Source organism: Rhopilema esculentum, chromosome 20, assembly GCF_057945365.1.
Source record: "Rhopilema esculentum isolate cy_ngs chromosome 20, ASM5794536v1, whole genome shotgun sequence".
NCBI lineage: Eukaryota > Metazoa > Cnidaria > Scyphozoa > Rhizostomeae > Rhizostomatidae > Rhopilema > Rhopilema esculentum.
Window position 1 is genome coordinate 7,187,029 of NC_142834.1, and position 15,416 is coordinate 7,202,444.

Sequence of the window (15,416 nt, forward strand, 5' to 3'; positions counted from 1 at the left end):
TTTATATTCTTGCCTGTAAATTTTTATTGCTACGTTGCTGTAGTGAGCTTTGCTTTAGAGTTTCTCTAAAATCCTTCGTTATTTTTATTTTCTTGCCCGTCATTTTTCATTGCTTCGTTGCTGTAGGGAGCTTTGTGTAAAAGTTTCTCTAAAATCCTTCGTTATTTTATTTTCTTGCCTGTTAATTTTTATTGCTACGTTGCTGGAGGGAGCTTTGCTTTAGAGTTTCTCTAAAATCCTTCGTTATTTTTATTTTCTTGCCCGTCATTTTTCATTGCTTCGTTGCTGTAGGGAGCTTTGTGTAAAAGTTTCTCTAAAATCCTTCGTTATTTTTATTTTCTTGCCTGTTAATTTTTATTGCTACGTTGCTGGAGGGAGCTTTGCTTTAGAGTTTCTCTAAAATCCTTCGTTATTTTTATTTTCTTGCCTGTTAATTTTTATTGCTACGTTGCTGTAGGGAGCTTTGCTTTAGAGTTTCTCTAAAATCCTTCGTTGTTTTTATTTTCTTGCCCGTCATTTTTCATTGCTTCCTTGCTGTAGGGAGCTTTGTGTAAAAGTTTCTCTAAAATCCTTCGTTATTTTTATTTTCTTGCCTGTTAATTTTTATTGCTACGTTGCTGGAGGGAGCTTTGCTTTAGAGTTTCTCTAAAATCCTTCGTTATTTTTATTTTCTTGCCTGTTAATTTTTATTGCTACGTTGCTGTAGGGAGCTTTGCTTTAGAGTTTCTCTAAAATCCTTCGTTATTTTTATTTTCTTGCCTGTCATTTTTTATTGCTTCGTTGCTGTAGGGAGCTTTGCTTTAGAGTTTCTCTAAAATCCTTCGTTATTTTTATTTTCTTGCCCGTCATTTTTTATTTCAAATTTTGCTGTAGGGAGCTTTGCTTTAGAGTTTCTCTAAAATCCTTGGTTGTTTTTATATCCTTGCCTGTCAATTTTTATTTCAAATTTTGCTGTAGTGAGCTTTGCTTTAGAGTTTCGCTAAAATCCTTCGTTCTCTTTATTTTCTTGCCTGTCATTTTTTATTGCTTCGTTGCTGTAGGGAGCTTTGCTTTAGAGTTTCTCTAAAATCCTTGGTTGTTTTTATTTTCTTGCCTGTTAATTTTTATTGCTACGTTGCTGGAGGGAGCTTTGCTTTAGAGTTTCTCTAAAATCCTTCGTTATTTTTATTTTCTTGCCTGTAAATTTTTATTGCTTCGTTGCTGTAGGGAGCTTTGCTTTAGAGTTTCTCTAAAATCCTTGGTTCTTTTTATATTCTTGCCTGGCAATTTTTATTTCAAAGTTGCTGTAGTGAGCTTTGCTTTAGAGTTTCTCTAAAATCCTTCGTTATTTTTATTTTCTTGTCTGTCAAATTTTATTCCTTCATTGCTGGAGGGAGCTTTTCTTTAGAGTTTCTCTAAAATCCATGGATATTTTTATTTTCTTGCCTGTCATTTTTTATTCCTTCGTTGCTGTAGGGAGCTTTGCTTTAGAGTTTCTCTAAAATCCTTCGTTATTTTTATTTTCTTGCCTGTTATTTTTTATTGCTTCGTTGCTGTAGGGAGCTTTGCTTTAGAGTTTCTCTAAAATCCTTGGTTGTTTTTATATCCTTGCCTGTCAATTTTTATTTCAAATTTTGCTGTAGTGAGCTTTGCTTTAGAGTTTCGCTAAAATCCTTCGTTCTCTTTATTTTCTTGCCTGTCATTTTTTATTGCTTCGTTGCTGTAGGGAGCTTTGCTTTAGAGTTTCTCTAAAATCCTTGGTTGTTTTTATTTTCTTGCCTGTTAATTTTTATTGCTACGTTGCTGGAGGGAGCTTTGCTTTAGAGTTTCTCTAAAATCCTTCGCTATTTTTATTTTCTTGCCTGTAAATTTTTATTGCTTCGTTGCTGTAGGGAGCTTTGCTTTAGAGTTTCTCTAAAATCCTTGGTTCTTTTTATATTCTTGCCTGGCAATTTTTATTTCAAAGTTGCTGTAGTGAGCTTTGCTTTAGAGTTTCTCTAAAATCCTTCGTTATTTTTATTTTCTTGTCTGTCAAATTTTATTCCTTCATTGCTGGAGGGAGCTTTTCTTTAGAGTTTCTCTAAAATCCATCGATATTTTTATTTTCTTGCCTGTCATTTTTTATTCCTTCGTTGCTGTAGGGAGCTTTGCTTTAGAGTTTCTCTAAAATCCTTCGTTATTTTTATTTTCTTGCCTGTTATTTTTTATTGCTTCGTTGCTGTAGGGAGCTTTGCTTTAGAGTTTCTCTAAAATCCTTGGTTGTTTTTATATTCTTGTCTGTCAATTTTTTATTTCAAATTTTGCTGTAGTGAGCTTTGCTTTAGAGTTTCTCTAAAATCCTTCGTTATTTTTATTTTCTTGTCTGTTATTTTTTATTGCTTCGTTGCTGTAGGGAGCTTTCCTTTAGAGTTTCTCGAAAATCCTTCGTTATTTTTATTTTCTTGCCTGTCATTTTTCATTGCTTCGTTGCTGTAGGGAGCTTTGCTTTAGAGTTTCTCTAAAATCCTTGGTTGTTTTTATTTTCTTGCCTGTCATTTTATATTGCTTCGTTGCTGTAGGGAGCTTTGCTTTAGAGTTTCTCTAATATCCTTCGTTATTTTTATTTTCTTGCCTGTCACTTTTTATTGCTTCGTTGCTGTAAGGAGCTTTACTTTAGAGTTTCTCTAAAATCCTTCGTTATTTTTATTTTCTTGCCTGTCATTTTTTATTGCTTCGTTGCTGTAGGGTGCTTTACTTTAGAGTTTCTCTAGAATCCTTCGTTATTTTTATTTTCTTGCCTGTCATTTTATATTGCTTCGTTGCTGTAGGGAGCTTTGCTTTAGAGTTTCTCTAAAATCCTTCGTTATTTTTATTTTCTTGCCTGTCATTTTTTATTCCTTCGTTGCTGTAGGGAGCTTTGCTTTAGAGTTTCTCTAAAATCCTTGGTTGTTTTTATATCCTTGCCTGTCAATTTTTATTTCAAATTTTGCTGTAGTGAGCTTTGCTTTAGAGTTTCGCTAAAATCCTTCGTTCTCTTTATTTTCTTGCCTGTCATTTTTTATTGCTTCGTTGCTGTAGGGAGCTTTGCTTTAGAGTTTCTCTAAAATCCTTGGTTGTTTTTATTTTCTTGCCTGTTAATTTTTATTGCTACGTTGCTGGAGGGAGCTTTGCTTTAGAGTTTCTCTAAAATCCTTCGTTATTTTTATTTTCTTGCCTGTAAATTTTTATTGCTTCGTTGCTGTAGGGAGCTTTGCTTTAGAGTTTCTCTAAAATCCTTGGTTCTTTTTATATTCTTGCCTGGCAATTTTTATTTCAAAGTTGCTGTAGTGAGCTTTGCTTTAGAGTTTCTCTAAAATCCTTCGTTATTTTTATTTTCTTGTCTGTCAAATTTTATTCCTTCATTGCTGGAGGGAGCTTTTCTTTAGAGTTTCTCTAAAATCCATCGATATTTTTATTTTCTTGCCTGTCATTTTTTATTCCTTCGTTGCTGTACGGAGCTTTGCTTTAGAGTTTCTCTAAAATCCTTCGTTATTTTTATTTTCTTGCCTGTTATTTTTTATTGCTTCGTTGCTGTAGGGAGCTTTGCTTTAGAGTTTCTCTAAAATCCTTGGTTGTTTTTATATTCTTGTCTGTCAATTTTTTATTTCAAATTTTGCTGTAGTGAGCTTTGCTTTAGAGTTTCTCTAAAATCCTTCGTTATTTTTATTTTCTTGTCTGTTATTTTTTATTGCTTCGTTGCTGTAGGGAGCTTTCCTTTAGAGCTTCTCAAAAATCCTTCGTTATTTTTATTTTCTTGCCTGTCATTTTTCATTGCTTCGTTGCTGTAGGGAGCTTTGCTTTAGAGTTTCTCTAAAATCCTTGGTTGTTTTTATTTTCTTGCCTGTCATTTTATATTGCTTCGTTGCTGTAGGGAGCTTTGCTTTAGAGTTTCTCTAATATCCTTCGTTATTTTTATTTTCTTGCCTGTCACTTTTTATTGCTTCGTTGCTGTAAGGAGCTTTACTTTAGAGTTTCTCTAAAATCCTTCGTTATTTTTATTTTCTTGCCTGTCATTTTTTATTGCTTCGTTGCTGTAGGGAGCTTTGCTTTAGAGTTTCTCTAAAATCCTTGGTTCTTTTTATATTCTTGCCTGGCAATTTTTATTTCAAAGTTGCTGTAGTGAGCTTTGCTTTAGAGTTTCTCTAAAATCCTTCGTTATTTTTATTTTCTTGTCTGTCAAATTTTATTCCTTCATTGCTGGAGGGAGCTTTTCTTTAGAGTTTCTCTAAAATCCATCGATATTTTTATTTTCTTGCCTGTCATTTTTTATTCCTTCGTTGCTGTACGGAGCTTTGCTTTAGAGTTTCTCTAAAATCCTTCGTTCTCTTTATTTTCTTGCCTGTCATTTTTTATTGCTTCGTTGCTGTAGGGAGCTTTGCTTTAGAGTTTCTCTAAAATCCTTGGTTGTTTTTATTTTCTTGCCTGTTAATTTTTATTGCTACGTTGCTGGAGGGAGCTTTGCTTTAGAGTTTCTCTAAAATCCTTCGTTATTTTTATTTTCTTGCCTGTAAATTTTTATTGCTTCGTTGCTGTAGGGAGCTTTGCTTTAGAGTTTCTCTAAAATCCTTGGTTCTTTTTATATTCTTGCCTGGCAATTTTTATTTCAAAGTTGCTGTAGTGAGCTTTGCTTTAGAGTTTCTCTAAAATCCTTCGTTATTTTTATTTTCTTGTCTGTCAAATTTTATTCCTTCATTGCTGGAGGGAGCTTTTCTTTAGAGTTTCTCTAAAATCCATCGATATTTTTATTTTCTTGCCTGTCATTTTTTATTCCTTCGTTGCTGTACGGAGCTTTGCTTTAGAGTTTCTCTAAAATCCTTCGTTATTTTTATTTTCTTGCCTGTTATTTTTTATTGCTTCGTTGCTGTAGGGAGCTTTGCTTTAGAGTTTCTCTAAAATCCTTGGTTGTTTTTATATTCTTGTCTGTCAATTTTTTATTTCAAATTTTGCTGTAGTGAGCTTTGCTTTAGAGTTTCTCTAAAATCCTTCGTTATTTTTATTTTCTTGTCTGTTATTTTTTATTGCTTCGTTGCTGTAGGGAGCTTTCCTTTAGAGCTTCTCAAAAATCCTTCGTTATTTTTATTTTCTTGCCTGTCATTTTTCATTGCTTCGTTGCTGTAGGGAGCTTTGCTTTAGAGTTTCTCTAAAATCCTTGGTTGTTTTTATTTTCTTGCCTGTCATTTTATATTGCTTCGTTGCTGTAGGGAGCTTTGCTTTAGAGTTTCTCTAATATCCTTCGTTATTTTTATTTTCTTGCCTGTCACTTTTTATTGCTTCGTTGCTGTAAGGAGCTTTACTTTAGAGTTTCTCTAAAATCCTTCGTTATTTTTATTTTCTTGCCTGTCATTTTTTATTGCTTCGTTGCTGTAGGGAGCTTTACTTTAGAGTTTCTCTAAAATCCTTCGTTTTTTTTCTTTCTTGCCTGTCATTTTTTATTGCTTCGTTGCTGTAGGGAGCTTTGCTTTAGAGTTTCTCTAAAATCCTTGGTTGTTTTTATATCCTTGCCTGTCAATTTTTATTTCAAATTTTGCTGTAGTGAGCTTTGCTTTAGAGTTTCTCTAAAATCCTTCGTTCTCTTTATTTTCTTGACTGTCATTTTTCATTGCTTCGTTGCTGTAGGGAGCTTTGCTTTAGAGTTTCTCTAAAATCCTTGGTTGTTTTTATATCCTTGCCTGTCAATTTTTATTTCAAATTTTGCTGTAGGGAGCTTTTCTTTAGAGTTTCTCTAATATCCTTCGTTATTTTTATTTTCTTGCCTGTCACTTTTTATTGCTTCGTTGCTGTAAGGAGCTTTACTTTAGAGTTTCTCTAAAATCCTTCGTTATTTTTATTTTCTTGCCTGTCATTTTTTATTGCTTCGTTGCTGTAGGGTGCTTTACTTTAGAGTTTCTCTAGAATCCTTCGTTATTTTTATTTTCTTGCCTGTCATTTTATATTGCTTCGTTGCTGTAGGGAGCTTTGCTTTAGAGTTTCTCTAAAATCCTTGGTTGTTTTTATATCCTTGCCTGTCAATTTTTATTTCAAATTTTGCTGTAGGGAGCTTTGCTTTAGAGTTTCTCTAATATCCTTCGTTATTTTTATTTTCTTGCCTGTCACTTTTTATTGCTTCGTTGCTGTAAGGAGCTTTACTTTAGAGTTTCTCTAAAATCCTTCGTTATTTTTATTTTCTTGTCTGTCAAATTTTATTCCTTCATTGCTGGAGGGAGCTTTTCTTTAGAGTTTCTCTAAAATCCATGGATATTTTTATTTTCTTGCCTGTCATTTTTTATTCCTTCGTTGCTGTAGGGAGCTTTGCTTTAGAGTTTCTCTAAAATCCTTCGTTATTTTTATTTTCTTGCCTGTTATTTTTTATTGCTTCGTTGCTGTAGGGAGCTTTGCTTTAGAGTTTCTCTAAAATCCTTGGTTGTTTTTATATCCTTGCCTGTCAATTTTTATTTCAAATTTTGCTGTAGTGAGCTTTGCTTTAGAGTTTCGCTAAAATCCTTCGTTCTCTTTATTTTCTTGCCTGTCATTTTTTATTGCTTCGTTGCTGTAGGGAGCTTTGCTTTAGAGTTTCTCTAAAATCCTTGGTTGTTTTTATTTTCTTGCCTGTTAATTTTTATTGCTACGTTGCTGGAGGGAGCTTTGCTTTAGAGTTTCTCTAAAATCCTTCGTTATTTTTATTTTCTTGCCTGTAAATTTTTATTGCTTCGTTGCTGTAGGGAGCTTTGCTTTAGAGTTTCTCTAAAATCCTTGGTTCTTTTTATATTCTTGCCTGGCAATTTTTATTTCAAAGTTGCTGTAGTGAGCTTTGCTTTAGAGTTTCTCTAAAATCCTTCGTTATTTTTATTTTCTTGTCTGTCAAATTTTATTCCTTCATTGCTGGAGGGAGCTTTTCTTTAGAGTTTCTCTAAAATCCATCGATATTTTTATTTTCTTGCCTGTCATTTTTTATTCCTTCGTTGCTGTAGGGAGCTTTGCTTTAGAGTTTCTCTAAAATCCTTCGTTATTTTTATTTTCTTGCCTGTTATTTTTTATTGCTTCGTTGCTGTAGGGAGCTTTGCTTTAGAGTTTCTCTAAAATCCTTGGTTGTTTTTATTTTCTTGCCTGTTAATTTTTATTGCTACGTTGCTGGAGGGAGGTTTGCTTTAGAGTTTCTCTAAAATCCTTCGTTATTTTTATTTTCTTGCCTGTCATTTTTCATTGCTTCGTTGCTGTAGGGAGCTTTGCTTTAGAGTTTCTCTAAAATCCTTCGTTATTTTTATTTTCTTGCCTGTCATTTTTTATTGCTTCGTTGCTGTAGGGTGCTTTACTTTAGAGTTTCTCTAAAATCCTTCGTTATTTTTATTTTCTTGCCTGTCATTTTATATTGCTTCGTTGCTGTAGGGAGCTTTGCTTTAGAGTTTCTCTAAAATCCTTCGTTATTTTTATTTTCTTGCCTGTCATTTTTTATTGCTTCGTTGCTGTAAGGATCTTTGCTTTAGAGTTTCTCTAAAATCCATCGATATTTTTATTTTCTTGCCTGTCATTTTTTATTCCTTCGTTGCTGTAGGGAGCTTTGCTTTAGAGTTTCTCTAAAATCCTTGGTTGTTTTTATTTTCTTGTCTGTCAATTTTTTATTTCAAATTTTGCTGTAGTGAGCTTTGCTTTAGAGTTTCTCTAAAATCCTTCGTTATTTTTATTTTCTTGCCTGTCATTTTTTATTGCTTCGTTGCTGTAAGGAGCTTCACTTTAGAGTTTCTCTAAAATCCTTCGTTATTTTTATTTTCTTGCCTGTCATTTTTTATTGCTTCGTTGCTGTAGGGAGCTTTGCTTTAGAGTTTCTCTAAAATCCTTCGTTATTTTTATTTTCTTGCCTGTCATTTTTTATTGCTTCGTTGCTGTAGGGTGCTTTACTTTAGAGTTTCTCTAAAATCCTTCGTTATTTTTATTTTCTTGCCTGTCATTTTATATTGCTTCGTTGCTGTAGGGAGCTTTGCTTTAGAGTTTCTCTAAAATCCTTCGTTATTTTTATTTTCTTGCCTGTCATTTTTTATTGCTTCGTTGCTGTAAGGATCTTTGCTTTAGAGTTTCTGTAAAATCCATCGATATTTTTATTTTCTTGCCTGTCATTTTTTATTCCTTCGTTGCTGTAGGGAGCTTTGCTTTAGAGTTTCTCTAAAATCCTTGGTTGTTTTTATTTTCTTGTCTGTCAATTTTTTATTTCAAATTTTGCTGTAGTGAGCTTTGCTTTAGAGTTTCTCTAAAATCCTTCGTTATTTTTATTTTCTTGCCTGTCATTTTTTATTGCTTCGTTGCTGTAAGGAGCTTCACTTTAGAGTTTCTCTAAAATCCTTCGTTATTTTTATTTTCTTGCCTGTCATTTTATATTGCTTCGTTGCTGTAGGGAGATTTGCTTTAGAGTTTCTCTAAAATCCTTCGTTATTTTTATTTTCTTGCCTGTCATTTTTTATTGCTTCGTTGCTGTAGGGAGCTTTCCTTTAGAGTTTCTCGAAAATCCTTCGTTATTTTTATTTTCTTGCCTGTCATTTTTTATTGCTTCGTTGCTGTAGGGAGCTTTGCTTTAGAGTTTCTCTAAAATCCTTGGTTGTTTTTGTTTTCTTGCCTGTCATTTTATATTGCTTCGTTGCTGTAGGGAGCTTTGCTTTAGAGTTTCTCTAATATCCTTCGTTATTTTTATTTTCTTGCCTGTCATTTTTTATTGCTTCGTTGCTGTAAGGATCTTTGCTTTAGAGTTTCTCTAAAATCCTTCGTTATTTTTATTTTCTTGTCGGTCTTTTTTATTGCTTCGTTGCTGGAGGGAGCTTTGCTTTAGAGTTTCTCTAAAATCCTTCGTTTTTTTTATTTTCTTGCCTGTCTTTTTTATTGCTTTGTTGCTGGAGGGAGCTTTGCTTTAGAGTTTCTCTAAAATCCTTCGTTATTTTAATTTTCTTACCTGTCATTTTTTATTGCTTCGTTGCTGTAAGGAGCTTTGCTTTAGAGTTTCTCTAAAATCCTTCGTTATTTTTATTTTCTTGTCTGTCTTTTTTTTGCTTTGTTGCTGGAGGGAGCTTTGCTTTAGAGTTTCTCTAAAATCCTTCGTTATTTTTATTTTCTTGCCTGTCACTTTTTATTGCTTCGTTGCTGTAAGGAGCTTTGCTTTAGAGTTTCTCTAAAATCCTTCGTTATTTTTATTTTCTTGCGTGTCTTTTTTTTTCCTTTGTTGCTGGAGGGAGCTTTGCTTTAGAGTTTCTCTAAAATCCTTCGTTATTTTAATTTTCTTACCTGTCATTTTTTATTGCTTCGTTGCTGTAAGGAGCTTTGCTTTAGAGTTTCTCTAAAATCCTTCGTTATTTTTATTTTCTTGCCTGTCTTTTTTTTTGCTTTGTTGCTGGAGGGAGCTTTGCTTTAGAGTTTCTCTAAAATCCTTCGTTATTTTTATTTTCTTGCCTGTCTTTTTTATTGCTTTGTTGTTGTAGGGAGCTTTACTTTAGAGTTTCTCTAAAATCCATCGATATTTTTATTTTCTTGCCTGTCATTTTTTATTGCTTCGTTGTTGTAGGGAGCTTTGCTTTAGAGTTTCTCTAAAATCCTTGGTTGTTTTTATATTCTTGCCTGTCAATTTTTATTTCAAATTTTGCTGTAGTGAGCTTTGCTTTAGAGTTTCTCTAAAATCCTTCGTTCTCTTTATTTTCTTGCCTGTAAATTTTTTGCTTCGTTGCTGTAGGGAGCTTTGCTTTAGAGTTTCTCTAAAATCCTTCATTACTTTTATTTTCTTGCCTGTCATTTTTTATTGCTTCGTTGCTGTAGGGAGCTTTACTTTAGAGTTTCTCTAAAATCCTTCTTTATTTTTATTTTCTTGCCTGTCATTTTTTATTGCTTCGTTGCTGTAGGGAGCTTTACTTTAGAGTTTCTCTAAAATCCTTCTTTATTTTTATTTTCTTGCCTGTCATTTTTTATTGCTTCGTTGCTGTAGGGAGCTTTGCTTGAGAGTTTCTCTAAAATCCTTCGTTCTCTTTATTTTCTTGCCTGTAATTTTTATTGCTTCGTTGCTGTAGGGAGCTTTGCTTTAGAGTTTCCCTAAAATCTTTCGTTCTCTTTTTTTTCTTGCCTGTCATTTTTTATTGCTTCGTTGCTGTAGGGAGCTTCGCTTTAAAGTTTCTCTAAAATCTATGGTTGTTTTTATTTTGCTGCTTTTCAATTTTTATTGCTATGTTACTGTAGGGAGCTTTGCTTTAGAGTTTCTCTGAAATCCGTCGTTGTTTTCATTTTCTTGCCTGTCATTTTTTATTGCTTCGTTGCTGTAGGGAGCTTTGCTTTAGAGTTTCTCTAAAATCCTTCGTTATTTTTATTTTCTTGCCTGTCAATTTTTATTGCGTTGTTGCTGTAGGGAGCTTTGTTCTAAAGTTTCCCCAAAATCCTTGGTTCTTTTTATATTCTTGCCTGGCAATTTTTATTTCAAAGTTGCTGTAGTGAGCTTTGCTTTAGAGTTTCTCTAAAATCCTTCGTTCTCTTTATTTCCTTGTCTGTCAAATTTTATTCCATCATTGCTGGATTGAGCTTTGCTTTAGAGTTTCTTTAAAATCCATCGATATTTTTATTTTCTTGCCTGTCATTTTTTATTGCTTCGTTGCTGTAGGGAGCTTTGCTTTAGAGTTTCTCTAAAATCCTTGGTTGTTTTTATATCCTTGCCTGTCAATTTTTATTTCAAATTTTGCTGTAGTGAGCTTTGCTTTAGAGTTTCTCTAAAATCCTTCGTTCTCTTTATTTTCTAGCCTGTCAATTTTTATTGCTACGTTGCTGGAGGGAGCTTTGCTTTAGAGTTTCTCTAAAATCCTTCGTTATTTTTATTTTCTTGCCCGTCATTTTTCATTGCTTCGTTGCTGTAGGGAGCTTTGCTTTAGAGTTTCTCTAAAATCCTTCGTTATTTTTTTTTTCTTGCCTGTCATTTTTTATTGCTTCGTTGCTGTAGGGAGCTTTACTTTAGAGTTTCTCTAAAATCCTTCTTTATTTTTATTTTCTTGCCTGTCATTTTTTATTGCTTCGTTGCTGTAGGGAGCTTTGCTTTAGAGTTTCCCTAAAATCCTTCGTTCTCTTTATTTTCTTGCCTGTCATTTTTTATTGCTTCGTTGCTGTAAGGGGCTTTGCTTTAGAGGTTTTCTAGAACCCTTCGTTATTTTTATTTTCTTGCCTGTCAATTTTTATTGCTTCGTTGCTGTAGGGAGCTTTGCTTTAGAGTTTCTCTAAAATCCTTCGTTGTTTTTATTTTCTTGCCCGTCATTTTTTATTTCAAATTTTGCTGTAGGGAGCTTCGCTTTAAAGTTTCTCTAAAATCTATGGTTGTTTTTATTTTGCTGCTTTTCAATTTTTATTGCTATGTTACTGTAGGGAGCTTTGCTTTAGAGTTTCTCTGAAATCCGTCGTTGTTTTCATTTTATGGCCGATGAACTTTCATTGCTTCGTTGCTGTAGGGAGCTTTACGTTAGAGTTTCTCTAAAATTATTCATTCTCTTTCTTTTCTTGCCTGGCCTTTTTTATTACTTGGTTTCTGTCGGTCACTTTTCTTTCGAGTTACTCTTAAAGCCTTCGCTTTATCAATTTTCTTTTGTATTAATTTTTCTTTATATCTTACTGCAGGGAGCTTTGCTTTAGAGTTTTTCTAAATTCCTTCTTTAATTTCATTACCTGGCGTATTGTTTTTTATTGCTACCTTACTGTAGGTTATTTTGCTTCAGAGTTTCTAAAAATCGTTTTTTATTTGTTTAAATAAATTGTTTTTAATTTTTTTTCTATAGCACTCTGCTGGCTGCGTTGTTAAAAAGTTTCTCCAAAATCTTTGTTAATTTCTACCTGTTTTCTACCTGTCATTAATCGTTGATATCTCTTGTTATTGGTTGATTCCTATTTTCATCTAGTTTCCCTAGCTTTAGAAATTGATTGTTTCCCTTTATTTTCCCCTGCCCTTTTCCACAGGGCTGAATTCATTCAATTTTTTATGCTGATGTTTGAGGAGTAAAACTTCAGAAAAATTTTTTTTTGTATAGCACAATCACAGTTTCTTTTACCCCCAGTAAATTATGCTGTATTTTTGCTTTTTTTTACAATGTAATACTATAAGCTTTTTTGATAAAGAGATAAATTTGCACTTTGGCGGTATCCAGGACGGCGTGCAATCTCCTTAAACCCCCAAAAGGATGAAATTTCCGCCTTTCTCTGCTCACGTACAAAATAACCAAAACCTTTGACCAAATGGATGCAAGAATGATGCATGTGTTTTTGTCACCATAATATAAGCCTTTCTGGGTGGGTTATTAAACGTTCCTAGAGAATATTCCATTTTCTCAAGCCTTTGTTGCGTTCCCAAGTTGTAATTTTTTGGTGAGTAGCCCTTCCCTCTTCCATGTCCCCTTTTGTGTAAAAGGAAAAGCACCCCTTAACGCGATACTTTTATCTTGAAACTCCAAATATTTATGTGTTCCATTTTACTGAGGCTTCTCCCTGCTGACCACCTTCAAAAAAAGGTATATCCACATAATAATTGTTTCGGGAGATTGCACGAGAATGCTACAAAATTGATGCCTCTGAGGGATAAAACAGATACTTTAATGCCGCACAACCAAATAGCCAATCACGCGCCCATGCTCCTTTTAGGTCATTTTCGATCCACCAAAGTGCTCAATTCCTGGCACACTTTTCAAATGCTACATCAAAACTTATGCATCAAATAAACCTTTCATCGCAAAAAGACCATTGAGGTATCACTAGAAAACCTTTCAAATGACTTCTAAGCTTTTTATTGAAGTTGCCAATTTTGACCGCGAAAAGCTTTTACTAAGGTTTTCGAACTTAGTTTTGCTTAAGACACAAAAAGCAAGCAGTCTCTGCAAGCCCCGCTGTTTAAAACAAACCATGATCTTCATAACATCAAATTCAGAACAAAAAATGCTTGAAATTTGTTCTAAAGCTCTTCCAATATTCAATGGAAGAAGTATGTGCTTGGAGGGGCGCCTTTGAAAGGGACTCAGCCGCCTTGAACCTAGGTTTCGTAAGAGGACATCCTTCTTTTGAAGCAACGGAATGCTGTAAGGGACAAGCACCCCAAAGAAACCAACAACACAGTCACCCTTTAGAACCATGTACGACGGCACCTCTCTGTGTAGCTTTTGATTTTAAGGGATAAGACATTTCAGCTAAAAGTTACATTTTTCATTAAATTTTCTAGGAGAAATTTTCGCTGTCGCAGACACCCAGTGGACGCCGCAATAAAAGATGATGTCGATGCATCTGTAGCAAAGAGGCAAACGCACACGAAGGAAAGGTTTACCACATGAACCAAGTCTCTATACAGAAATCCAATACAGACACTTTCCTTGTTTCTAATCGTTTAAAGATTTTGCAGCCACAAGAACGTTGCAGACAATTCCATTCCGTATGGCATGTAAACTTGATTTCTCACGCTCGGCCTTGTAACATCTCTTTGTAACATGTCCAGTCGCCTTTAGCTCCTGAATGGAATGCCCCCCTCGCCCTTAATGTGCCGCTTATGTGCCGCCTAACTACCGAAATTGTTCGGCCTAACTGCCCAGAATTAAGTAGGGTAACTCTGAACGGAAAGCTGCAATTTGGAGCCATCTATTGTCGGGAAATGTACAAAGAAGTCTCTAAGTTAACCATAAACACACCCTCTTCGATCGCGTGGAACATAGGTCGATGCAATATCCAGGGCAATCGCAAGGCAAGCCTTGCTGAGGGGGGAGGTGTGGACGACAAATTTACCTGATTATTAAACAATTACCTGAAATTCTTAACATGCTGAAGCAAACCTCTGCAATACTTTTTGTCAATCTAACGGTGTGGCATATAATTCGCAATTTTCAATTTTTTATGATTATAACGGACTTTTATAATAGTTTTGTCAAATCTGTATATCGGGACGGGCAAGGATATACCTACCCGAGCCCGCACCATGGTTGCCGCCGAGGGACTAGAAAATTTTCGAATTTCGATGCTTCCAGTTCCCTGGAAAATACATTTTTTACCAAATTTTACTAAAGCAATCCTATTAATCCTATTAAAAATTCTTTTATTTTTACAAACAAATTGAGCAGCAGATAAAAACAACTGGTAAAATTTTTCCGTGGTCTTGAAAAATTCCATGTTGTCAGTTACCTCTGAAGCCAGGTAACAAGCAGCACTGGTTGTCAATTTAGATCCCTCTTTCCAACCTAGCATGCCTTTTGAATGTTACAAAAAAACCTGGAGCTCATTATGAATTGCAGTTGACGCTTCTACCGAGGAACTTTAGGGGAAATGGACACATGGCACAATTTTACCTAAAGAGGGCATGGATTATTAAATTTTGTGCCAACAAGAAATCTTCAAATCTTCAAATCATTAGTTTGTTTACCTTCCTTCATATCAAAGAATGTCATATTTAACCAAAGGAGCAACTACCTTTGCTTAATTCTTTATTGATTTTAAGACATGAAGGTCTCTGAAAAACCTAAAGCCTTTCTTCCACTGGGCGGACTTTACCTGGAATTTCCTATCAAGATGTTATTGAGGAGGTGTGACACCCCCCCCCCCCTCAGTCGCGACGCCTCTGGCAATATTGAACCCCTTTCCTACTTCTACCCTTGCATGTTTAGTAAAGGTATATTCTGAAGCTACTTAACACCCTTATTGCCCTCTCAAACTCTCCTTTTTAAACCGTGAACGACCAGTGTCGTCTAGCTAGTGCGAAAAGCCTCCATCTCCATCGGGAGCATTCCCCATCATTGATACATTGTTTACGTAGAGAGTATTTTGCGATGAAGCTTTAGAAATCGTCTATTGAATTTCTTTTGTTTGAAGTGAGAATCTTTTGAATTGTTGGTTTTTAGGAAAGATAATTTTTACTCGCTCATCCAAAAGGGTAAAGTAAACGTCCTTTTGTGGAATGGTAGCATGGATTGAGATAAATATTGCTTATTTTCTGTGTATTTTTCCTGTTTTGCGTTTAAAAGATATTTGATATTCCAGCCGGCCCGGCCCTCACCTCTTAGTGTTTTCACAAAGAGAGGCTTTTGTCTGAAATTGAATGGCCAGTGTTTCAGCTAAAAGTTGCATTATTGGCGAAACCATATACAGTATCAAATTTTAGTTTCGACCATTGGGTGCGGGAGGTTGCGGCCGTCCTTGTGGTATTTCGTTTTGACGAATAGGACCGATTTATGCAAAGTTATTCGACTTTTTCTTGGCTGAGAGCAAGGGGGATTCAGGTTTACATAAAGGCGTTCAGAAAAAACAATAGGCTTGTGATTCCCCGAGTTTCTAAAGACTTGGGTTTTTAGCGATTTACTCAAAAAGTATCACAGTTACAAGTTTTTGAGCGCATCCATGAGATGGGCCGTTTGATGCTCGATTTTTTGAGCCGTTTCCCGTATTTTTAGGTCCTGTTTTTGCCGAGTTATTGAGGATTTAGT

At 34.6% G+C, this 15,416-nt stretch overlaps 1 protein-coding gene across 2 annotated transcripts in view; it reads left to right on the forward strand.

The window, feature by feature from the left end:
- Positions 1–14,922, forward strand: part of LOC135686978 (lon protease homolog, mitochondrial) — a 40,173-nt gene extending 25,251 nt beyond the window's left edge. Inside the window, exons 24-25 of one of the 2 annotated variants that reach the window (XM_089114269.1) lie at positions 13,175–13,549; positions 13,619–14,922. The gene's annotated coding sequence lies outside the window, so the exon portion shown is untranslated. Of the gene's footprint in view, positions 1–13,174 lie in introns of both variants that reach the window. The other variant, XM_089114268.1, reaches the window with a different exon arrangement.
- The last annotated feature ends 494 nt before the right edge of the window (positions 14,923–15,416 follow it).